The sequence below is a fragment of the Rhodnius prolixus genome, unplaced genomic scaffold (genome assembly GCF_049639745.1).
Source record: "Rhodnius prolixus isolate KJV_2025 unplaced genomic scaffold, Rpr scaffold_6, whole genome shotgun sequence".
Classification (NCBI taxonomy): domain Eukaryota; kingdom Metazoa; phylum Arthropoda; class Insecta; order Hemiptera; family Reduviidae; genus Rhodnius; species Rhodnius prolixus.
In genome coordinates, this window is record NW_027411634.1 from 12,740,473 (window position 1) to 12,766,487 (window position 26,015).

The 26,015-nt window shown below is 37.6% G+C and overlaps 1 protein-coding gene across 5 annotated transcripts in view; it reads right to left on the reverse strand.

Annotated features, from left to right (window-relative positions):
* Positions 1 to 26,015, reverse strand: part of LOC141460024 (atrial natriuretic peptide receptor 1) — a 716,933-nt gene that overhangs the window by 473,385 nt on the left and 217,533 nt on the right. For 3 of the 5 annotated variants that reach the window (XM_074139630.1, XM_074139631.1, XM_074139628.1), the window contains one exon: positions 24,308 to 24,360. The exons of the other annotated variants lie outside the window; for them this stretch is intronic. The gene's annotated coding sequence lies outside the window, so the exon portion shown is untranslated. The remainder of the gene's footprint in view (positions 1 to 24,307; positions 24,361 to 26,015) is intronic. 5 annotated transcript variants of the gene reach the window in all.

Here is a 26,015-nt window from a genome sequence, read left to right on the forward strand (position 1 = left end):
AAGAAGTCCTAAGTAGGGCAGTCCAGTTAAAAGATCTCCTGCAACTAATTAACCGATCTGCTATAGTATACGAGGGTCGTTTGAAAAGTCCGTGCAAAGTCAGAGAGATAGCACTACTGGCGCGTATCGAGGTTATGTTTAGTTAGTAGCATCTCTTGGAAGAACACACACCAAGTTTCAGCCAGATCGGTCTATTTCTTTGTGTTTGGCAATCGTTTGAATCGAGGAAGTCGAGTGATTTTCAAATCGTGTGAAGTGTTGCAAGGACGGTTTGCAGCTGTTCCAGAAGAATCCGCAGGACTTTAAGCGTCGTTTCGTCACTGTGAATGAAACATGGATACATCACTACACTCCTGAGACCAAAGAACAATCTAAACAATGGGTTACCAAGGGGGAATCTGCGCCAAAAAAAAAGGCGAAGACCGTTCCTTCGGCAGGAAAGATTATAGCGACTGTCTTTTGGGATTCGCAAGGAATAATCCTCATCGACTATCTGGAAAAGAGTAAAACTATTACAGGTGCATATTATTCATCGTTATTGGACCGTTTGAAAACCGAGCTGCAAGAAAAACGCCCACGGTTGGCCCACAAAAAAGTCCTTTTCCATCACGACAACGCACCAGCTCACACCTCAGCAGTTGTGGTCGCAAAATTAATGGAAATAGGGTTCCAACTCGTTTCACATCCCCCCTATTCTCCAGACTTGGCTCCCTCGGACTACTATTTGTTCCCCAATATGAAGAAATGGCTGGCGGGAAAAATATTTTATTCAAACGAGGAGGTGATTGCAGAAACGAATGGCTATTTTTCAGACTTGGACAAATCCTATTATTCGGAAGGGATCAACAAACTAGAGCAGCGTTGGACGAAGTGTATAAGCCTAAAAGGAGACTATGTTGAAAAATAAAAAAGGTTTACCCCAAAAAATTAAGTAGTTTTTACTTTTGCACGGACTTTTCAAACGACCCTCGTATATTGAAGATGCCTTTAATTTAAAAAAGAAAATCCCAGAAATATTAAAGTTGTACCGAGAGTATTTGACTTAATTTGGATAATACAAGTATTCAACAGTCTAGATATAACAGCCACTATGTAAAAGTTTTTAACCCCTCAATTGCAACACAGTCGAACCTAACATGTAAAATGTTTAAATTGAAAACCCAGAATGGAAACAAGCTAACAATTTTTTATTCTCTTTTTTGTTTTCACGTAAACATTTTTAATGGATCTGGAGAGAACATGAAAAGTACTGGGTGATGCTTCCTGGGGTCAAACACAGCAAGAGGGTTATGCCCTTGTTGTGCAAACAAAGAACCAAAGTGACTCTAGGTTTGGGCAGGAATCAGATCACTCTGATTACAGGCCTATTCACAGGGCACGGTAGGTTCAGGAAGCACCTGCACAAGGTACGGCTTATTAGCTCGGAACCGTTGTGCAGATTGTGGTCTGGAAGAGGAAGAAACGGCCTCTCACCTGTTATTCGATTGCTTTGCAATTGAGAGACTTCTTTGGTACCTTGAGACCAGAGAAGATTGTAGCGCAGAAGGAACTGGTAGGGAAAGCCCTCAACCTTCTTAGAAGGGGAGGTTTCAAGGTTTCATCTACTAGACTTAGAGGGAAGGCACAATAAGCCTTTTGGTGGCTGCAGTGCCGTGGGGCGTGGGTCCCATACCGCCGCGTAAAATCTAAAAAAAAAAAAAATTAAAACTGTTTTATGTTTATTTATCTAAACATTGTATCGATATTCGGCAGTGCATCAAAATCGATGAAGTTATAACAATACTACAAAAAATTACCCAATCAAAATAATACCAATAATAATAATACTTAAGATTTATTACTACAAATTGAGTAATTTTAAACAAGACGGATCTATGGAAATCGGCATTGCGAAGTATAGGATCATTCTTCATCTCCGCATATCCTAGAAATAACGTTTATGTACCGAAGAATGGTGGTGCGACAAAACGGGACTACAAAAACAAAACACTGGCGTACCAATCTGCGGACGGGATGGCGAAAAGGAAAGAAAAAAGACGAGTCTGCCATCAAAGTCCACCATCAATCTTCATTAGTCAAGGGTATTAAGAATGAACTTATTATAGAGAAACTTCTTGGTGAAACAGGACTGGATCTAGCCATCTAGTCTTCTGCAGTACGGTATCCATATCACAGAGGCATATTTCAAGATGCTTCGGGGCGTACGAATTAAAAACAACGAGCGTAGCTTCAGGATTCATAACTTCTTGAGCATGCCTCCATTAAAATCTCAAGCTTCTAGTGGCCTTTCTGCAGATCTACAACAACAACAAGAAGGTTCCTTATTTAAGGTTACTTCTAAGCCTCTCACCCGTTTGTTCTGTATGATGGTTCACCAGCAATTCAATAACTAAAACAGATATAATGTTTTTGCTTTATTGTGGCAGAAATAAGTGAAATGACGTTTGCATAATATAAAATGATTCAAAACCAAAACCTTCAGTGTTGTAAGTAAAGTACAAAAACGAATTGAATATAAATCAGAAAGGAGATACTTTATAATTCATTGTAAAAATAATAAACTGATCAAAGAAAACAAGAAAACGGATAATCCGCATTCAGTGGTAGGCGCCACGGTAGCCGAGCGGGTTAAGAGGCGAGACCTGCAAAGCTAATATGCATTGTGGTACTGGGTTCGATTCCCGGTCTTGGCCTTGGATTTTATTTAATGTTTAAATGAGAAATAGTAAAGTACGTTAGCTAGTCGCCTCCGTCCACGACACTTAGTAAATGGTAGTTGGACGTTAAGCCCCGCCTGAAAAAATAGGCGATTACTTTACTTTACTTACTTTCAGTGGTAGCAGTTGATCCATCATTATAATAATAAAATTTAATACAAAATATTAAGTTTCTCGTAGAACCTTTAGAATGCTCGTTAATTGTATTAAATAAACTGCCTAAATCTACTTCCATGATTAAACCTTAAAAAACAATTTCACGTCTTACATTTACAAAAGAAAGAATCATTATCCTGCTTAATTAATATTCCCAGCCCTCTGTTTTAAAAACCTAAATCTTAGGTTCTTTAGTTCTTTAATAAAGTTGGTTTCAAGTATCAGTTGAAAGATAAGAAGAAGTTATTTAAAAAAAAAAGTAATGATTTGATCTGCCCCACCTGGAATCCCTCCCACGGTTCATCTTCAATTCATCACCATTTTAAGATGAAATGCGGAGGCCAAATGAATATAGTAAAATCAATTAGAATGCTTTGATATTTGTTCACCAATGCCGTTTTTTTTTTTTTTTAACCAGGTAAAATTAAAAAGATGATATAGAAAGAACCCAATTTTGAAGCTCTAGTAAAGGATAAATATTGCCAAAGGAAATTCCTGAGAGCAAAATAAAATACAAGCCAATGATTCACTCAAAGCAGTAATTCCCTTAATAGTTTAATATCCTTTTAAAATTCAAATTTACCTTTTAAAGCTACATTTTTTAACCAATATGAAATGAATAATCACTGCCCAATTTAAAATGTGGGAGATGATGAATTATAGAAAATAAAGTTATATTAGAATACGTGCGTGAATCATAAGCAAACAGCTGACTCATTTAAAAATAAATAAAATAAAAATAGATAAACAAAAGAACTATAAGATGTATTAATTATTCATATTTCTTATCGACATTTTACTTCTCATTGTTAGGTTATTTAGGATAAAAATTATTCATTCGCACTGAGGGAAAATGAGTTCCCTTGAGGTGATTTTTTCAACTTCGGGAAGAAAAAAAAGTCACAAGGATTCAAGTCAGGCGAATCGTGATGCAACAAACGGTCACTTTTACCGAGAGGTTCTTCGAAAAACTTCGAAAAAGGGTCATTCGTGTGAGACCAAACATCCAAGAACAAGTGGGTGCTGCATCACGATAATGCTCCTTCTCACACAGCAATTTCAATAAACGGGTTTTTGGCTAGTAAAAACATTCCTGTGGCTCCTCAGCCTCCTTATTCGCCCGGACTTGAGTCCTTGTGACTTTTTTCTCTTCCCGAAGATGAAAAATCAACTCAAGGGAACTCATTTTGGGACAGTAGAAAACATTCAAACGGCTGTAACCGACCAGCTGAAGGCTATTCCAGTACCGGAGTTCGAGCACTGCTATGAGGAGTGGAAGAAACGTCTCCAGCGCTGTGTGGCTTCAGAAGGAAGTTATTTTGAAGGTGACAATATAGAATTGTAATTCTTTTTGAATAAAAAAAATTTAAAAAAATCAGTTTCATTACTTAATTTACAGACCTCCTAGGAACCTTCTTTTAGGGATACTGAAGGTCTTGCAGCTATTCCATAATAACAACATCCAAAATACTGGCGCTCCTAATATCCTTACAATACACATAAAGCATAAAGCAACGTCCTGAGATTAGAGTACCTCAAAGATGTATCAGCAGGAATTATTGCTATCATCTGAAGGTGTGAACCTTCATACATGTCGTCGAATCTCTGGTAGTTTAATTCCTCGTGAGTAAGGAACTGCACTTGCGTTATAAGGCTGTCCAGTTTTGTGTTTCCAATGCTGTCAGTGAAAGAATGCACAATAATCTATCAGGCAAATTTACAACTTGAGGGCAAAATTTAAAGTAAATCATTAGAATCTTTTCGAGAAAATTGCAATAAACTATCGATAATCAGTATAGTATGAAATTTAAATTGCGCTCAAACAGTTTTATTAATTAAAACTGTCCGGTAGGACAGTTGTATAAGGGTTGATCGTCAAAAACTGCACGAAAAAGCGTAACGTTGAAAAACACTCAACTTTGACAATTTTTTTTATCTTTTTCTTATAAAAGATAAAATTCCCAAATTTTCTTTACAATGTAGGGCAAATCCTCCTTTATAACTGTAATTTTTTTTGTAACAACCTAGATCTAATAGATTACGAGAAAAAAGTTGCTGAAAATGTGCAAAAACGGCTTTTTCAAAAATTGGTTTTGTTCTTGTTGTTGCCTTTTTTTTGTAAACAACGTAGCGCCTAAACCCGGAACCGATTTTCATGAATGAGGTGTCATTCGTTTCGGAATTTTATGTAGATGTGCCTTTTGGGGGGTCTCGACGCTGTACATTGATTAGCTATTCTGTTAGTTAAGTCTTCTGGTAATTCTTGCACAGTAAAAGGACCTATTTCTAAAAATCACTAATTTTATGAAAGGAACATGAACCATTTCTCAGACAAACTAATGAAAAAAAATCTTCTTCAATTTGTAAGAAGGAGTAAATACTCCTAAAGATGGAGAAAAAGGAAGAAGGACAAAAAGTAAAAGCAATGGAACAGAATAAGATAAATTCAACCAAGTTCTAGCAAACTAATGAAGCGCTAGACAGAGCGACAAATAGACTTAAGGCGCTCAGAACTTTTTTACGACTTATGTGGTTATGTATGTGGCTAGCAGAGAGAATGGGTGTTCCTATCTTCTACTGAAGATACAAAGTGCTCAAGCAATTGGAGAAGATATAGGCCAAGTCAAAATGTAAACAAATTGAAAGTCTCCAACGAAATAGGAAACGATTCAAATATGGTTAATTGGAAAAGAGATTTAGGGCCGAAAGTTTGGGAGTAACGCCTGTTAGTTTATATTACTTTTTATTTCTTTCAAAAAAATTTAATCAATTCTAATATAATACTTCAGCATTTACCTCAAGCAAATCAATCAACCGCCTGAAACCAAATTATCTTTTTGAAGATTCCTCAAGAAAAAACTGGCACTTCATCTAATTCAAGCAAAAGAATCCTGGTCAACCAATATCCTTCATCTAAATAGAACTATGTTGCGTCGAACAACAGAGTATTAAACACTTGTATTAATGGAGGAAGCAAAATATAAACCCTTTCAGAGAATTTTAAGTAAAATACCAATATTTGTAAAATGATTTTGAGATTTATTTAATTGAGTTGCGAACTTCTTGCCTTGAACTAATAGTAGCAGTAAGAACTATGTATTCCTTCACTGTGAAATAGCGAAAAGACATAGGTCTTTTTTTGGCCAATATCTATGTGCAAACAGTAGCTATGCACTTTTTAGGCCAATATCTATGTGCAAACAGTAGCTATGCACTTTTTAGGCCAATATCTATGTGCAAACAGTAGCTATGCACTTTTTAGGCCAATATCTATGTGCAAACAGTAGCTATGCACTTTTTAGGCCAATATCTATGTGCAAACAGTAGCTATGCACTTTTTAGGCCAATATCTGTGTGCAAACAGTAGCTATGCACTTTTTAGGCCAATATCTATGTGCAAACAGTAGCTATGCACTTTTTAGGCCAATATCTGTGTGCAAACAGTAGCTATGCACTTTTTTGGCCAATATCTATGTGCAAACAGTAGCTATGCACTTTTTTAGGCCAATATCTATGTGCAAACAGTAGCTATGCACTTTTTTGGCCAATATCTATGTGCAAACAGTAGCTATGCACTTTTTTGGCCAATATCTATGTGCAAACAATAGCTATGCACTTTTTTAGGCCAATATCTATGTGCAAACAGTAGCTATGCACTTTTTTGGCCAATATCTATGTGCAAACAGTAGCTATGCACTTTTTTAGGCCAATATCTATGTGCAAACAGTAGCTATGCACTTTTTTAGGCCAATATCTATGTGCAAACAGTAGCTATGCACTTTTTTAGGCCAATATCTATGTGCAAACAGTAGCTATGCACTTTTTTAGGCCAATATCTATGTGCAAACAGTAGCTATGCACTTTTTTAGGCCAATATCTATGTGCAAACAGTAGCTATGCACTTTTTTGGCCAATATCTATGTGCAAACAGTAGCTATGCACTTTTTTAGGCCAATATCTATGTGCAAACAGTAGCTATGCACTTTTTTAGGCCAATATCTATGTGCAAACAGTAGCTATGCACTTTTTAGGCCAATATCTGTGTGCAAACAGTAGCTATGCACTTTTTAGGCCAATATCTATGTGCAAACAGTAGCTATGCACTTTTTAGGCCAATATCTGTGTGCAAACAGTAGCTATGCACTTTTTTGGCCAATATCTATGTGCAAACAGTAGCTATGCACTTTTTTAGGCCAATATCTATGTGCAAACAGTAGCTATGCACTTTTTTGGCCAATATCTATGTGCAAACAGTAGCTATGCACTTTTTTGGCCAATATCTATGTGCAAACAATAGCTATGCACTTTTTTAGGCCAATATCTATGTGCAAACAGTAGCTATGCACTTTTTTGGCCAATATCTATGTGCAAACAGTAGCTATGCACTTTTTTAGGCCAATATCTATGTGCAAACAGTAGCTATGCACTTTTTTAGGCCAATATCTATGTGCAAACAGTAGCTATGCACTTTTTTAGGCCAATATCTATGTGCAAACAGTAGCTATGCACTTTTTTAGGCCAATATCTATGTGCAAACAGTAGCTATGCACTTTTTTGGCCAATATCTATGTGCAAACAGTAGCTATGCACTTTTTTAGGCCAATATCTATGTGCAAACAGTAGCTATGCACTTTTTTAGGCCAATATCTATGTGCAAACAGTAGCTATGCACTTTTTTAGGCCAATAGCTATGTGCAAACAGTAGCTATGCACTTTTTTGGCCAATATCTATGTGCAAACAGTAGCTATGCACTTTTTTAGGCCAATATCTATGTGCAAACAGTAGCTATGCACTTTTTTGGCCAATATCTATGTGCAAACAGTAGCTATGCACTTTTTTAGGCCAATATCTATGTGCAAACAGTAGCTATGCACTTTTTTGGCCAATATCTATGTGCAAACAGTAGCTATGCACTTTTTTTTTATTCTGTTTAAAAAGAAAAACTTGAGTTCAAGGATTCAGGTCGTCATGCTGCAGTTTTTTTATTTCTTTATCTAATTAAAATTCAAAATACGAGCTGTTTGTAAATTGTTTCTATGAAAGATCTTTTAGATTCTTAAAAACATTGTTATTGTGACGAAATTTTTAGCGTTATCTGGCAGTCATGTGGAATTTCATATTTATTTTTCCTTAAGTCAGCTCTAAATCAACACCTTTTTGAATAAATATTTTATTGCTCAATGTAGTTGCAGTTCTTAAACAAGAAAAACCGTTTTTTTCATTCAGTCGTCAAGTTTATTTTAAAATGAAGAATATAAGAGTGTGTTAATAATAGATAGCGTAATAATGAAATAGACAGCAAAAATGAATACGAAATTGCAAATTATTGTCACTGATATATGCGGGGAATAACATTTATAGTCCAATTTTAGATGCTTTCGATAGCTATAACAGCCAATTGAGCGAAAATGAATTCGATTACCCGAACAAATGTAACCCAAACAAACTGTACTGATATATGTTTGTTTACAAAATGTTGCTAACCACCTCCACCCACGTTAAACGAACGGAAATTTTGGTTGAAACATTGCTCGATTGGAAAAAATAGTCATAATTTTGTTAATCTAGATGCGAGTTGTATTTTAGGGCAGGCTTTTATCAGGAAGGCCGAGGGAAATTTAATAGAAGTACTTCACCCCCTATTACTAGTAAATCAAATAGAGAGGTTTGCAGGAATTAATTTCAAAAAGTGGATTGGTTATTTTTTTTCAAGCGATTAGCCTTTCATGTTTAATGAATATGAGTAATAATGAAAATAAACGCTCATGTACATGAACATGTGATTGCAGGTTAGAAATTATTGATATAGAGTCGATATTAATTTGAATTGAAGGTAGGGTGGTGATTAGAACAAGATAGGATGGTGCCAGGATGCCAGCTCCTCTTCACTCCGTCGACTAGATTCGATGGCCAAAACGCAGAAGAACGACGATAAGCTCCAGTTATCCTCGGCTCCTGACTACTTCCCAATGGAAGCCGTAAAGGACCTAGTAAGAGAAGAGGTGTCATCACAGCACAAGAAGTTTTAGACGATAAGACGGCCTAATGACCAAGTTTTTCGATGCGCCGGGGTAAAAAATAATCCTAATTACGAGGGTCGTTTGAAAAGTCCAGGCAAAGTCAGAGAGATAGCTCCACTGGCGCGTATCGAGGTTATGTTTAGTTAGTAGCATCTCTTGGAAGAACACACACCAAGTTTCAGCCAGATCGGTCTATTTCTTTGTGTTTGGAAGTCGAGGGATTTTCAAAAAATGGACGAAAAAGAATTTCGTGTGTTGATTAAACACTACTTTATGAAAGGCAAAACGCCTCAGGAGACTAAAGAGAAGCTTGATAAACATTATGGTGACTCTGCACCTTCGATTATAACAGTTTATAAGTGGTTTCAAAATTTTCGGAGTGGCCATATGGGCACAAGTGACGCTGAACGTTCTGGAAGACTGTTGAGGTTACTACTCCAGATATCATTGATAAAATCCATGATATGGTGATGGATGACAGAAGAGTGAAGGTGCGTGAGATTGCTAGTGCTGTGGGCATCTCGGATGAACGGGTACATAATATTTTGCATCAACATTTGGACATGACAAAGCTATCCGCAAGATGGGTGCCGCGATTGCTCACGCTTGACCAAAACCGAAATCGTGTGAAGTGTTGCAAGGACGGTTTGCAGCTGTTCCAGAAGAATCCGCAGGACTTTAAGCGTCGTTTCGTCACTGTGGATGAAACATGGATACATCACTACACTCCTGAGACCAAAGAACAATCTAAACAATGGGTTACCAAGGGGAAATCTGCGCCAAAAAAGGCGAAGACCGTTCCTTCGGCCGGAAAGATTATGGCGACTGTCTTTTGGGATTCGCAAGGAATAATCCTCATCGACTATTTGGTAAAGGGTAAAACTATTACAGGTGCATATTATTCATCGTTATTGGACCGTTTGAAAACCGAGCTGCAAGAAAAACGCCCACGATTGGCCCACAAAAAAGTTCTTTTCCATCACGACAACGCACCAGCTCACACCTCAGCAGTTGTGGTCGCAAAATTAATGGAAATAGGGTTCCAGCTCGTTTTATATCCCCCCTATTCTCCAGACTTGGCTCCCTCGGACTACTATTTGTTCCCCAATATGAAGAAATGGCTGGCGGGAAAAAGATTTTATTCAAACGAGGAGGTGATTGCAGAAACGAATGGCTATTTTTCAGACTTGGACAAATCCTATTATTCGGAAGGGTTCAACAAACTAGAGCAGCGTTGGACGAAGTGTATAAGCCTAAAAGGAGACTATGTTGAAAAATAAAAAAGGTTTACCCCAAAAAATTAAGTAGTTTTTATTTTTGCACGGACTTTTCAAACGACCCTCGTATTAGTCACACATAAATTTTGGATGAAAAATTTATAGTTTACAATAGTTTAAAAAAAAAAAATGTGGCTGTGTCATGGACACGGCCGTGTGTTGTTCGTGAATACGTTTACGTAACGGGTTACATTTTTTATATAAAATATTTTTATTTATGTATTTAGGATGAAACAATGTGTCTTCATAATCGACTATTGAACACAATCTATGCCTATACAGTCCGTTGCCGATGTAGAAGCGATTTCATCATCCACTTGCATGATTTCAACCGCCCCAGCTGCAGATGTACTGACACCTTCGTTGATCCGCTCGTTCTCGGCACAGCTTGACTCAGTCATATTATTACCATTAGATTGTTCTTGAGAAGCCCTTTCCAACCGAATACGATCTCTGTATTTGGTTTTGGCTTTTCGACGCGTATTGGCCGACATTGTATATTTTTGATATTTTTTTATTCTAACACCTTATTATATTCACTGTCACTATTTTACACTAATGTTTTATACACAATCGATAGATTGTGACAACAGCTGACGATTAAAACTTAAACGAACATCGTAGCTACTCCGAGTCAAAAGTTATACTAATTGCAAATCTCGATACGCAGTAAAATGATCTCAAAATGGCGGCGCTTCCCCCTCCACCGCGCGCGATGCGTCTCAGTCCTCGCTTATCGTTGATCCTTTAGCTATCCAGTGGTCTAATTTAATTTTGGATGTAGACGATAGATTCGAAACTATAATGCCAAACTGTATCCCCCGATTTTGTTATCATTAGGTTTTTTGGATTGCCTCCATATGATAGCAAATTTAAAGACGTATTCACGTCAAAATTGTTTAAAAGAAAAATTCAAAGTAAATGCGCAAGACTTCACAGATAAATTATGTTTTAATAAATCACAATAATGTTATTCGTTTTCTTCTATGTTTTTTTGACTATAATGGACGAATAAGTAATATTACAGACTTCAATATTAATTTCTAAAATATAAGTGACAAAGACAAATTTTACACAGCTAATCGTAGAAGTTGATTGAAGTAAGTTGTTTTCAGCATGCTGGTGGATGTATTTTATTCTCCTACGTCGATCTGATACACCGTAATCATGGTAACAGTATTGTAACAACCGTGATAAAATATACTCCGCAATCTCCATGGTAACAAGATTGACGAGAAAGTTGAGATAATTGCACCATTTTTGGAAGACTTTCTCGACAAATTTTGTATTTTGTTGTCATTTCTTTTAAGGTTTTTAATCATCTTTTGACAAAACATTCGAACAAATATACAGTAGATTCTTCTTCCTTAACATTATTGCATGTTGCTATCACTTTAATTATTTATATGTATATACTCCTTAACAAATTAAAATAATGTTGAATCAATATACAAATTACTGAAACATTAAGTTCTTCAGAAATTGCAAACGATCGTCTTCCACTCCTAACAACTGGCCACCTACTTGTAGATTCAGGAGGTATTCTTCGCTATTCGTCTTGCGCTATTCCATTCGGGACTCGCAATTTACGGCTTTTTCCCGCTCATCTATCTTCTTTCTGAACGGTTCTCTGAAAAATTCTAATGACCTTTAGCTCTCACAGAACATAGCATCATCTCTTGAAACTCAATTACCATTCACTTACTTTCTTATCATGATATCTCTGACCGTTTATTCTCTAGAACTTATCCTTTATGCAATATATATGTATAACAGACATACATACCAAGCTATCCAGAAACTGTCCCACTGACCTATTTTAACTTTTCACCTGACTAGTAATGGCACTCAAAAACCTTGCATTCCATCTCCACCCTCCTGAGAAATGGTTCAAAAAAGTGAAAATGAAGTTAGACGAAACTAAATCTCAAAACATTGCTTCCATTATCCGCCGCATCACTCTTCCTCAATTTCTATTACTCCTGGCTGTATTTAGACCAAAGATTCGAGCTAGAAGCCCCGCGCACAAGGCAAACGGATTGGAACTAATCAACGCAAACGACTTAATCTGATCTCTCACTTAATTGGAAACGAATGTGTATTCATTTCAATACTAAAACCAACCTGGATGTACAGTGGGGTTCTACGAAACGGTTTAATCCAAACGAATTCAATTTCTTAAGTCAGAAATTCAACGCACCAACAAAAATATCTTATTTTCAATTTCTATCAAATCATCAAAAACAGATTTAGAAATTCTGTTCGTAAGTCAGAGGTTGCACAGTAGTGATTGTAAACACTTTTATCAAAACTTACAATTTCACTCTAAACCTCTTTGTCCGCCATTTATCACATCTCGCCACATTTCAGATCATTCTTTAAGGCAATTAAAAACGACTGAGAAAGAAAACAGTATTTAGAGAAGTGGGGGATTTCTCGAGAAGCACTTCCTGAAGTTATTCTCATTATTTCTCGAAAAAGAATGAAAGAAAGAAATTCTCTACAACACATTTTCTCTTAGTACATTAACCATGAAAGGACTATAATTTTGTTTAAAACTATTTTTCAATAGAGTTCATTTCAGGGAATAGACTTTCGCATTGATTTTAAAATATTTCAAACAAGTTCTTATCATGTAGTCAATTCTAAGGCTACATTTCATTGATATTTTCCTAAAAAGTTTGGGTTCAAAGAAGAATAGAACAGACATAAATGTCAGGCAACATGAAGTAATAGATATGGTTGCAATTATGGAACCCGTGGAAATTTATATATTTATTTATAGATGTAAAAAAGCAACAAGTGAGTTCTCACTTGTAAACACTATTGGCAATGTTAATTTCGTTTAGATAATTTATACTTCACTTAATTTTCCTAAATTTAATTGAATTCCCACATGAACATCAGCGTTTTGTGTAAAAATATATCTGATTTGTTAAAAAATATCCTAATTTAAATAAAATGTTTTAAAAAATTCAATTTTTAATTTAGAACAACAATCAGAAAAGAATTCACAGATCTATTACTGTATCCTAGAGTACTGAATAAGATGCACCAAAAAAATTTGATTCTATGTAATAATAATAAAAACAAAAACAATGTAAAACACAAAACTCGTTTTATCTCAAAACTGCTCAAAATGGACTTACGCCACTTTCATTCTTACCGGGACATATGAAAAAAGAACTGGTAGTTTATGTTGTGGCAGATGTTGGAAAACCAGCAGACGGCTTATGGGGTCGGGAGGATGAGCAGTTCTTAAATAAGAAATATGGGCAACTGGATGAGCTCCATTCTGGATCCTTATCCACGGTATAAATCATACGTATAATATAAAAGAAGTTTTTTTTTTGTGTAAGGGGCCGTCACAACAACAAAAAATATATATATATTGTATAGAAGCAAAAAAAAGGGAGGCTTAACACGAAAGGGTTGAGAGCGGAGGACGTCACTGTGATGATAGCCCTATCAGCTTAAGTGAGACCTCAATTTCTAGTCTATGTGAACAGCGGAGGCGAACTGAATGACGAAGAAAAGGGTACGCTAACAAAGCCGTTCACTTTATTAAAAGTTATTACATTCTACTTGCTTTTCCCTCCAAAAAAATAAAGTGAACAAAGCGCAGCTTTAGTTTACCCACACTCTTGCTTAATATTTATGACGACACAAAAAAGAAAAAATCTAAAAAGTAATAAATATCTTTAAAGCAAACAATTTGACTACAAATTGGACGGATGTGAAGAGGATCGTCCATCCTCTGCATCCTCTAACTCGCATGCCAGATTAGCCAGGAGGTTATCAACTGCTCTCCAGATCTGAGGATGCACCTTTGAAGGTACAGTACACAAGTTGAGTAAAGTGCATTATTTGATAAATTAAGCAATAAGTTTGATTCTTTAAATGAAAGATATTGATCACTTAAATGTGTGGCAGCAGGTTTCCAATTTTTTTGGTAATTAAACGCAACTCTCCCAAAATTACCAAATAATTAAGAAACTTTCTTGTTTGTAACAGATGTAAAATTAATTTTTAGCCATTTTGTGTATGCTTGAGAACATCTAAAGCTCTTAACATTTGATTTTTCTACAAAAAAATCACTCGGAAAACTACTTATTTCCCAATATTAAGAAAAATACTAGCTTTACTGCCTTGGCAGTAATTTTCAGTAGAAAGGGGATGAAAAAATACATCAAAATGACCTATCGCGTGCTCTTCTTTCTCTTTGATAACAAGTTAAAAAAATTGAAATATGATTAATAAATACCATATTTTGAAATGGCCTAGCACCTTTAATTTTAAAGATATCGAATTACGGTTTCCGGTTTTAGGGGACAGGTGGTATAAGAGATACAAATTGAGGCGTTAAGTTGGCCCTGGCTTAGGCAACGCGTGAACTACAACCTCCACCATATGACAGAGTAATCTATCGAAAAATGAATGTAATAATACTTCTTTCAACAGAAGATTCAAAAAAGTTAAAATTTAAATTTAATTCAAAATCTCTTATTCAAAAATGTTAATTACCAAGAGATGTGTGTTTTTAATGAATGTTTACAGAAGGATGTGAAAGGAATACGAGATATTAAGGGTTATAGAGAAGAAGAAGGGGAAAATCCAGCCCTTTAACCGCAAAACACTGCGCGTACTGAAGATGAAAATACAGACTAATTGTTAATTTCAGCCCGGCTGCTAAATTTCAAGGTTTATTGCCAGCCCTGTATTTACATGTAGCCTTTATAAGATGTAGATATATACAGTGAACAGCGCTCTCTATGGGGCGAAACTGACTAGCTTCTTAGTTAGATAAACTTGCTCGTGTTTAATGCATAAATAATTTTTTTTAAAGAACTATAATAAAAAATATAGTTACAAACTATTAAATCATATTTGTAAATCAAATTCCCGAAGCTCTAGTTGAATTTTTATTTATTTATTTTGTAACTGTATCTAGTACAATAAGCAAAAGAGATGAGTGATAAGGGATGGCGCAAATACACATGCACGCACATGTATATCCATACATATCCGCGCACATGCATGTGCACCAAGGGCGTGATTGGAATGAACGACGACCATCCAGTGATGGAAGCTGTTAGTTCGCCAGATTGGCAAGCTTACACAGCAACCATCCTAGGAGGTCGGCGTTATATGTTGAGATAATCGCGTGGCCACCGCCGCTTTAGTCTGCGATGTGGATTTGAAGGAAGTGTTGTGGTAGACATGTTGTGGATCAGAGGGTTGTAGTGACTGTGTAGATTTGATTAGAGTTTTGTGTAGCGAGATTGGGGCTATTTCAGAGACGAGAGGAATATTTAGATCAGAGTGTATAGTATGATTGGAGATGTAGAAGGGAGCATTAACTATTGTTCTTAGAATTTTTGATTGTAAGGTCTGAAGTAGGTTGATGTTCGATTTTTTAGCACTTCCGTAGAGCTGTATTCCGTACGACCTTATTGGGGCAAGTAGAGCGGTAATTAGCGATCATTTTATACCTTAGATTGAGGTCAGTTCGTTTGAGTCTCGTGTGAGGGTTCCACGTCAGTCGTTTGTGAAGATGTAGTCCGAGATATCTTACTTGGTTAGTAATTGGTATAGAAGTATTGTAACGAAGTTGACCTGGGCAGAGAAGAAAGGCCTAGATTGTTCTAGGGGTTGAGCGACCAAAGTCGGTAACAGGCCATTACTGTGTGAACAAAAGGGCGGTATCTACTTGTGGCAGAAAAGAAAGGCCTAGATTGTTCTAGGGGTTAAGCGACTAAAGCCGGTAACAGGCCACCACTGTGTAGACAAAAGGGCCGGTCTTTATTGAACTAGAAAGGAAAGGGCTAGATTGTTCAAGGAGTTAGTGACCTGGGTAAAAGCCAGCTAAGAGAAAGGCCTCAGTTGGGGTGGTGGCATATGTGTTTCCCAGCCTGTGATTGACAGGTGAGAGGGAGACAGACGGAGTTGGAGAGAGACGGAGAATGGGAGGAGGCGGCTCACAGCTGAGGTGGTGGCAGTATGTTTTCTCCAGCCAATGAACATCAGGAGGGCGTGGAAACTTATGCTCAGAGGGTTGGAGGAGGGCAGTCCCAGTTGGAGGGAGGCACGCAGTTAAAAGGAGGCCGACACAGCTGGAGGAGTCAGTTTTCAATCGAGTTTTTAAGCAAGTTTTAAGGAGTTATTAGAGTTTATAGTTATTAGTCAAGTTTATGAGTTAGTCTTGGAGAGTCAGTGTTGCGGAGTGCTTCAGTGGTAGCTAGTTGGGCAATTAGTCAGTTGATGAGTAGAGCGGTGTTAGTGTAGCTGAGACTAGTGCAATTCGGTGCAGTGCGGACCAGGGGTCAGTCGGGGAACAGTTTTGTGGCGTTACGTAGTGAGTAAGTAACAGTAAACTGTTGTGACTGTTGTAAATGGTGACTGTAATGAATAGCGTTAGTTGATAGTAAATGTTAATGTGAGTAAAGGTAATGTGTTAATAAATCAGGTTATTACTTACAACTTTAGCGAGTTTTATTATTTAATCAAACCCACATATTTAATAACTAGTGGCAGGCACTAGTTGTGTAAGTAAAGTTTTTTATTTGGAGAAAAACTTTACATTGGTGTCAGAAGTGGGATATAGTAAAACCGCTAGACGAGTAAGTGCTGATTTTATTAGTTCGGGTGAATTGCCGGAAAGTTGTAGAGAACTGACGAGTATTATATGCCCGTGAGTACTAAGATGCCCAGCATGGAGGAGTTAATAGCACTGATGAAGGAGATGAATGAAAACCTGAAGCAGGGCCAGTTAGAGATGATAGAAAAAGTGAAAAACATTAGAAAAGGCCAAATTGAGATGAAAGAAGAAATAATAAGGAAAATAAAAAGGGAAGTAAACGAGATGCCAGAAGAAATTGAGGGCGTAACAGAAACAAACAACATCCAAGAAGAAGACGAAGGCAGCCAGGATGATACAGACAGCAGGTCAGACTTAAAAGGTGACCAGGATAAAGGGAGACGTAGCTGTGTAGAAGTTCAGGAAGCTGCAAGGGAAGAAGAAAGCATAGAAAACTGCAGCGGACAGGAAGAGAAAGAGCAAGGTAAGGGAACTTTTGTTATACCAGTTGTGGAAGAGAGCCTTGAAGCGAGGACAGCGAGGAAAGAAGAGGGAGATAAAGTACTCCTGCCAGGATCGAAAAGGGAAGAAGGGCTATCGGACATCCACAGAGGTAACACCGGGATCCAGTTTGCAGTGAAGAGGGCAAGGGCCAAGCAGAGGCGGCGGTTCTCTTTGGTAGGCTACCACGAGAACGGTGTAGACTGGGCTAGTCGGTGCACCGAGTGGGTAGCGAGAAAGGGAACCAGCCGAGAAACCAATGGCGCCCTGAGGCAGGACAAGATTGGGTTACCGCTCAAAAGGATAGCCAGCGATATGGCAGGACCTTCTCCTGATTACAGAAGAAGAATGCGCTGCAATCTGGTTGCGATGGACCACGTCAGTAAGTGGGCAGAGGCACACGTCTTGGCAGATCAGGACGCGTCAACGGCAGCTGCAGCAACGAAGGTCTACAAGATCCTCGGCGTCAGGAGGACAAGGTCGACGCCGCTATACCCTCACTCTGACGGCATGGGGGAGCGAAGCTACAGGACCCTAGGAGGCCATCAGAGGACTTTGAAGAAAGATCATCAGGAGATTTGGGATAAACATACACCTCCCATAATGATGGTGTACCAATCGGCAGCTCAAGAGACCACAAAGCGAATGCTTGCTAGCGTTGTGCTTGGCAGAGAGCGTCGACTAACCGGTGACCTTGCATTTGGCAGCCTGGAAGCTGAAGAGACGGACGTGGATAGCTGTGCTGCGAAACTTCGCCGTAAGTTGAGAGCTGTACGTGGAGGGGTGCGCGGCAGGAGGAGACTGGACAGCGACCGGACGAGGACATCGTGTGACAGGCGGGTCATTGGAAGAACTTTCCAGAGAGGTGAGAAAGTGTGGTCGTACAAGCGTGTCCGCAAAAAGGGAAAACCTCCTAAGTTGCTGGGTAGGATCTTACACCACTGTCTCACTGCTCAACGACCTGGTGTTCGAGATCCAACCTACGCCCAGATCCAAGATGAAGGTGGTGCACTTGGACCAATTGCTGCCGCACGTCACGAAGGAGACTTCTGTTCGGGACGAACAGTTCTAAGAGGGGGGCAGTGTAACGAAGTTGACCTGGGCAGAGAAGAAAGGCCTAGATTGTTCTAGGGGTTGAGCGACCAAAGTCGGTAACAGGCCATTACTGTGTGAACAAAAGGGCGGTATCTACTTGTGGCAGAAAAGAAAGGCCTAGATTGTTCTAGGGGTTAAGCGACTAAAGCCGGTAACAGGCCACCACTGTGTAGACAAAAGGGCCGGTCTTTATTGAACTAGAAAGGAAAGGGCTAGATTGTTCAAGGAGTTAGTGACCTGGGTAAAAGCCAGCTAAGAGAAAGGCCTCAGTTGAGGTGGTGGCATATGTGTTTCCCAGCCTGTGATTGACAGGTGAGAGGGAGACAGACGGAGTTGGAGAGAGACGGAGAATGGGAGGAGGCGGCTCACAGCTGAGGTGGTGGCAGTATGTTTTCTCCAGCCAATGAACATCAGGAGGGCGTGGAAACTTATGCTCAGAGGGTTGGAGGAGGGCAGTCCCAGTTGGAGGGAGGCACGCAGTTAAAAGGAGGCCGACACAGCTGGAGGAGTCAGTTTTCAATCGAGTTTTTAAGCAAGTTTTAAGGAGTTATTAGAGTTTATAGTTATTAGTCAAGTTTATGAGTTAGTCTTGGAGAGTCAGTGTTGCGGAGTGCTTCAGTGGTAGCTAGTTGGGCAATTAGTCAGTTGATGAGTAGAGCGGTGTTAGTGTAGCTGAGACTAGTGCAATTCGGTGCAGTGCGGACCAGGGGTCAGTCGGGGAACAGTTTTGTGGCGTTACGTAGTGAGTAAGTAACAGTAAACTGTTGTGACTGTTGTAAATGGTGACTGTAATGAATAGCGTTAGTTGATAGTAAATGTTAATGTGAGTAAAGGTAATGTGTTAATAAATCAGGTTATTACTTACAACTTTAGCGAGTTTTATTATTTAATCAAACCCACATATTTAATAACTAGTGGCAGGCACTAGTTGTGTAAGTAAAGTTTTTTTTTTGGGAAAAAACTTTACAGTATTGTGGAAGGAGAGAGGAGGGAGAGTTTTCTTGTTTAGAGTGAATACTATGTATTTAGATTTCAATTCATCCACTTTGATTCTCCACTTTTGCATCCAAGGCTCGAGAAGATTTTGGTGTGATTGGAGTGCACGGCAATTAAATAAATAAAATAAAGTAATTACATACAACAGTAAACTGTTTCACAAAGATGATATTCAGCACCTAAGGATTCTGTAACAGTTGGAAGATTTTAAAACCATTAGAAACTGAGACTATTCTGTTCACCATGCTCGGAGCTGTATCGTCACAGCAGTATTAGGAGTCAACTGCTGCCTTTGTTATCCATTCTCTAACTATCTAGGAGTGATTCTCGATAAGGAGCCAACAATGACTTCCGATATGAGACGGAAACAATTGAGGAAAGATGTCCATTAACACTTGTGCACACTAAAAGATCTCTATACATTATATTTCTTTACGGAATTTTGGCAGGAAATTTAAACGTCTTGCCATAAACAGGATGAATTTCTGTCCGGGGAAAATTGTTATTTAGATCTCTCAGCTAAATTAAAATTTTACAGGCAGTTTTTTCTGTTCTATTCTCATGACCTGTATTTTATGTCACCTGTACAGGTCAAGTCCAACGTTCGGAGAAGTTCGTTGTGAAAAGTTTTACTACTATGAAATTGAATAGTTTCAGGTAGTCCAGAACTATCTAGATAATAAGCAAGCTAAGTTATTGGCCTTAAAATCCCCTCGATATTCGCTGAGCATAGAATTTGCCTTGGTTTAAGACCGGAAAAGATCTGAATACCAATGCACAGGGCCTCCAATTTCAGGGGTAAGGTACTATGATCTCAAAAATTCGCATTTTTCGTTCATCCCTTATCCCTAAATTTTCTTTAATTTTTATCCATTCATAAAAAATTGAAATAATTTACTTCAGAGTTATATTCAAAATGTGAAAGTTTCTAGCGTGTAACTTTATTTTATATTTTACAAAAAAGGTGCATAATATTTTACTTTTTAAGCCCACATTTGGTGTAAATTCGAGGTAAATTCAAAGTGAAAACAGCGGCAAAAGCATCATGAAAAATGCGTACAGACGTTTCCCAATTGTTTAAAATTAAATTTAAACTTTTAAAGCTCCATATATGTACTGTAAAGAACTATATACGGACGTCAACCTTTAACTTTACCTTTCATAAAAGTGGAAAAATAAGGCGTAAAAAGGTATGAAGTAGATGAAATAGGAGCAGTCTAACGTTAGGAGTTCGGAGCCAGTCACCCTTGCATGAACTCAACATCCAATAACTGTCGAGTTGACGACCCTACCGCGCGCTATTTCCTCTCCAGCTGCAGGTCGTCCTTGAGCCACTTCGGGACGCCCGGCTAATATGCACCGGAATAAAGAAGAATAACACACGTGGCAATAGACGGTTATATTATCATCCTACGTTATATTACCTTCCGTTATTATTACCGTTCGCAGTCACTAAAAAAGAAATTGGCCATAAAGTTATTATTCACTATATTATACAGAAAAAGTTTTCTTCTTTTCTATAATCTTTGTTTTTAAAATGATTTACGAAATAATAATTATAAGTTCAACAATTATTTAAGTGGCACTGTAACTCGTTCCTCGTTCTGGTACTGGCCAGATATTCGGTCAATAATTATAGGTTGGTGAAATTCTCTGATTTTGCAATGGGAGTGGCAAACTGATGAGGCATTTTTGTGGGAGTTCATTCGCATTTTGAGATAAAAGCCTATGGGAGCCTCAAATCCCTTCGCGTTTTCGCAAGCTCTATCGACAATAATTACTGACAATTTGAATTGTTGGGCTTACCAGCAGATAATTGCTTTCGCTCTCGAGGTCTTGGTATAATGTTGAACCATGGGCAAAGTATTGGAGTTCCGGTCCAAATTGTCAATGAGGAGCTGCTGTCTGGTATGCCTGATGATCTTTATTAAGAGAGTTAAGAAAGTTATTAACTCTTTTAGATATTTCTCAAATAACCTTTAAACTGTACTGAGTTCTGAAACTAAGTAAAAGCAATAATAATAATAATAATAACAAGAATAATAATAAAATACGGAGACCTGCAAAGCTAATATGCATTGTGGTACTGGGTTCGATTCCCAGCTTTGGATTTTTTTTAATGGTTAATAAAAGAAATTTACAGTAAAATATGTTTGCTAGTCGCCTCCGTCCACGACACCTAGTAAATGGTAGTTGGACGTTAAGCCCCGCCTGATATATGTATAGAATAGAATATGGAAGGGATTAGCTATGCGGTTAGCGTACTGGACTCCCACGCGGAGGTCCCGGGTGGAAAAAGCAAGAAAGATGGACTGGACCATTCCAGAATGAAAAGAGATCACTGATTTGGTAAATTAAATAAAAACTGTTTTCATAATGTTCAGTTTACAATCTTGTTCCTCATACACCAATCCTGACACTAAATACTGTTACAGCAAACAATATGAGGCTAATAGTTCTCAAGTTTTGAAGGATGTAAAACTTTTATTTAGGATAGTAAGTACCCTTTAAAAATAGATGTAGCACTTTTAATTAGAGATCAAAGTGTTCGGAAAACAATGTTAAAAGATTTTTTAAAATACAACAATGTAAATAAAGTAATTTGCATAACCTGATTTTTGTTTCACTTTAATTATTTTCACAACTCCCGTGCATTTCTGCAGTTACAACATGATGCATATGAATAAATTTGTGAATAGCATGAAAGGAGAATTCACCCAATGGTGAAATCCCCAAAGAAGGAGAGCTTTTCACATTTATACACTAGCATTTACTTCATTAAGAAGATTTTTTCGACCATTTGGGAGGATTTCCTGGTAATGGAGAGAGTTAGGAAACCAGAGGGTTAGATTGTGAATAATTTGAGGTGTGGATCTTGGAAGGATCTTTTAGCTTCAAGGGATCAAGAAGATATCAGCGCAAAGGTACACTTAGAAACAAAGTAAGGACCATTAGCGTTACGATGGAGTGTTTTTTTGAATGAAAAGATTGGATTTTGTAGACATTGGAAGCTTTGGCTGAGCCCCAAAGTTCCATTCCGTAAGTCCAGCCTGGTTTCAGTATCATAGTGTAGATAAGTCGTTTATTGTTTAGTGAAAGTTTAGATCGTTAAGAAGTCCTAGAGAGAAGTTTGTGTAGTCTGTATAGTGCTTTCCTTTTAAGTCTAGTATGTGGATTCCAGGTTTAGGCGTTGGTCTATGAAGAGTCCTAGGTATTTAACACAATCTGTTGTGGGAAGAGGAGTGAGGTTTAGGTAAACGGATCGAAGAATAGGTCGCCTTTGAAAGAATTTAATTTGCATTTACATTTCCACCAGTTCGACTGAACGGTGTAACGATTCCTCCAGCTGACATAGTACGATACTTAGGACTGTACATTGACAAGAGACTCACGTGGAACCCGCATACTCGACTGAAACGACAAGACGTGAACAGACGCTACTTACTAGACTACTTGACCGCAGATCTTAACTCGACTTGAATTTACAAGCTGACAATCTACAAGACACTGTTAAGACCCATATGGACATACGGAGCAGAAGTGTAGGGCTCAACCAAACCCTCTAACTCCAAACGCCTGCAGACACTACAGTCTAAAATCCTGAATGCTCCATACTACATTTCTAACCTTACCATACACACTGACCTTCACATCCCTTTTGTCACCGAACTAATAAAGTCTCGCTACCGCAACTTTCACAGCCTCCTTGCTCTCCATCCTAATCCTCTTGTCCAACAACTCTCCTCGCCACACCTTCCAGACAATCCTCCTCGTCGCTTGAAGCGGAAGTGGCCTAGAGACCTATTGATGTGAATATCCACCGAGAAAGAGTTTCACCAATGGGTGATTACTCTTATCATGACTTTCATGTGAATTTAACCAGTACCATCAAATTTACTTGATGCAACATTTGTTGTAGTTGAAAAAAAATTATTTTTGTTTTTATTAATTTAAATTCTCAAATCTTACTCTAGTAATAAAGGGTTATAGATTGACTAGGTGTAGGTTAGGCTGTGTAGTAAAGTGTCTATTCTACAGTATAGTTTAGGTGCAAAGGACCCTTGTTGTTGCGCACCTTACAAAACCCCAAAACAAACAAAGGGTTATAAAATGGAAGCATCACACACGAACGAAAATATAATGAAACTCGCCATAAAAATCAAAGAAAACCAATCGGAAATGGCGGAACAAACACACATGCAATTCATTACACGAATGAATAATAAAGAGCTATGCGAATAAATGCTCTAAAAATAAGATCGTTTCCACAGCTTTGGTTTTCAAAGCTAATAACTTCAAGCAAAACGGATCATAACCAGAAGAGATAGCAGACGCTTCCAAGCAGAACGGAATATCCAATTTAATTTAGGAACAAGAGTAGTGTAATAAGCGCCAAAATAACCACTCTAAAGTAGAATGAATTTGAGAAAACAAGAGTGATTATCATACTGCGCCATATTCTTGAGTGGAAGCCGAGATTATAAAAATATTCTGCTATTCAAATCCTAAGTCCATTGAAAAACTTGAAATGAATTAGAAAAATTGAACGCTCAAGTTTCAGTCATTTGAATAAAGAAGAAGAAAAAGAAAAGAAGATTCTATGGCTAATATTAAAATGGAGCCTGAGGGCAGATGGGCCCACTCACCTGGATAATTTGCTTGTCTCAAGTAAAACATTTAATATGAGATTCTTGTCAAAGCACTGTAACCGAGGTCACGCACAATAAAGAGTTTTAGCACGAACTTTGAAACGAGTTGTTACCGAGCGCCATTATAACATACTACAGAAGGTTATAACTACTTGGAATAAAAATAATAATAAAAAAATTATTATCAAAGTTTCTTAAATGTTATTAAATTAAAAAGTAGTCTGTCTGAAAGATATTAAAAACAGTAAACAAATCTTTTAAAATAACATTTTCATTAAAAAGAAGCGCCTTACTGATACAAACAAAATTATCACTTACTTAAATTTTATACTTTGTTACGAATGTTATTTTTTTGTGCCAGCATCCCATACCTAGAAGAAAAAAAAATTGGTTTAATTAAAACAAGAGAAATTAAGAATAAATATTTAAAATTAGTGTCAGCATAAACGACAACAGTGTCAGCATGGGCAAACAGCGATTCTATGCCAATTACATTTGACCAATTCCTCAAACGATCAAAAAGTAATATACCATTCTATTTTATACTACCATTTTCAAAGTTTCATTTAGTTGGAAGTGTTCTTGTCTAACTTTCTTAGCTACACTTAAAAACATTCAATCAGAAGCAAAGTTACGAAGAGTGCACAAAATAATCCGCTCAAGTTAATTGCAAACTTTGAAATGGACAACACCTAACTTCAGCGGATTTTTGTTAAATCGCTAATAACCGCAACAAAGGCAAACAATATGCAAATAATATTTCTGAGAATAAAAGAGGCACAAATATAATACATATCTTTAGGCATTACGCATTCGTATTCAATGGAATCATCAGTTGCAGTAATGTTCTTAGAGTGGCCACTATTAATAAAATAGAAAACATTAATAAAACTTATAGAATAAAATAGAATAAATATTTATTATAATAAATATATACATAAAATAAATATAGAAGTATAAATGTACTATATAATACATTTCAACCTTCTTAACTAAGTGAAGTAAGAGAAAAGTTAGGTGAGGAGGATTGGAATAAAGGAGGAAAAACCTGCAGCTAGTGTAGAGAGTTAGAGTAGGATATGTTTTAGTCTTCTGTGTCTGTATGTGGTAGAAGGATCTGTAGGAGGTTATGTCGTGGCAGAGTAGATTGGGATGGCAGTCTAGGATGGAAAGGAGTTTGAGCAGACTGATTTTGGATATAGGAGTGTACGGGAGTAATGAACGCAGTCTCGTGGTAATGGTGCGTCGTGGAGAGTCTGTTTCTTGATGTTACTACTACAAGTCCAGGCTACAGGCGGAGCAGGCGTAGAGCAACATCGGCCTAATGCCTACTTTGTAGAAGAGTAGTTTGTTAGTCACAGTCACCTTGGAGTCACGTGAGAGAAGAGGAGATAATAGTCGTGTAGTCCAGTTTGCCTGCGTTTACTTTGTCCTGTAAGTGCGTAGTGAAAGTCAGTTTGTTGTCTAAAGTTAGCCCTAAGTACTTAACGTGGGTAGACCACGAAATGAGAGTGTTATTACATCTGATTTGTCGGTTAAAAGTGGTTCTGCGTTTGGTGAAGAGTATAGCGTTTGTCTTGTCTTGGTTAATTTTAATTTTCCATTTGCTGAAAGAGTAAGTTTGTTGGTGATGGTATCCATTCTCCAAGATGACGTGTAAAAGGCCACGTCACCAGCGTAGAAGGCAAGGTTGACATGAGGAGGTTTGGGTAGAGGATTTGCTATTATAGTAGCCTTTAAAATAATATTAGATAAATTAAGTAGGAACTTAAGTACTGCTTAAAAATAAATAAATGAACATAAACGTTGAAACACTCTGAACAAAAAACTGAGGGCAGATTTACTTCTGTGTAGTGCTTCGGTTTGTATCTGCAGCCTAAATGAGGACGAACCCGTTACCACACTACTTCTATGCATTGCGGGTCCGTGCCTCTAAACGCTCGGCTATCGAAGCACCAAAATACTCAAAGTAAAGATTTCCTATCAGATTATTATCTTCTAATTAGAACTCATTATTCAATACAAA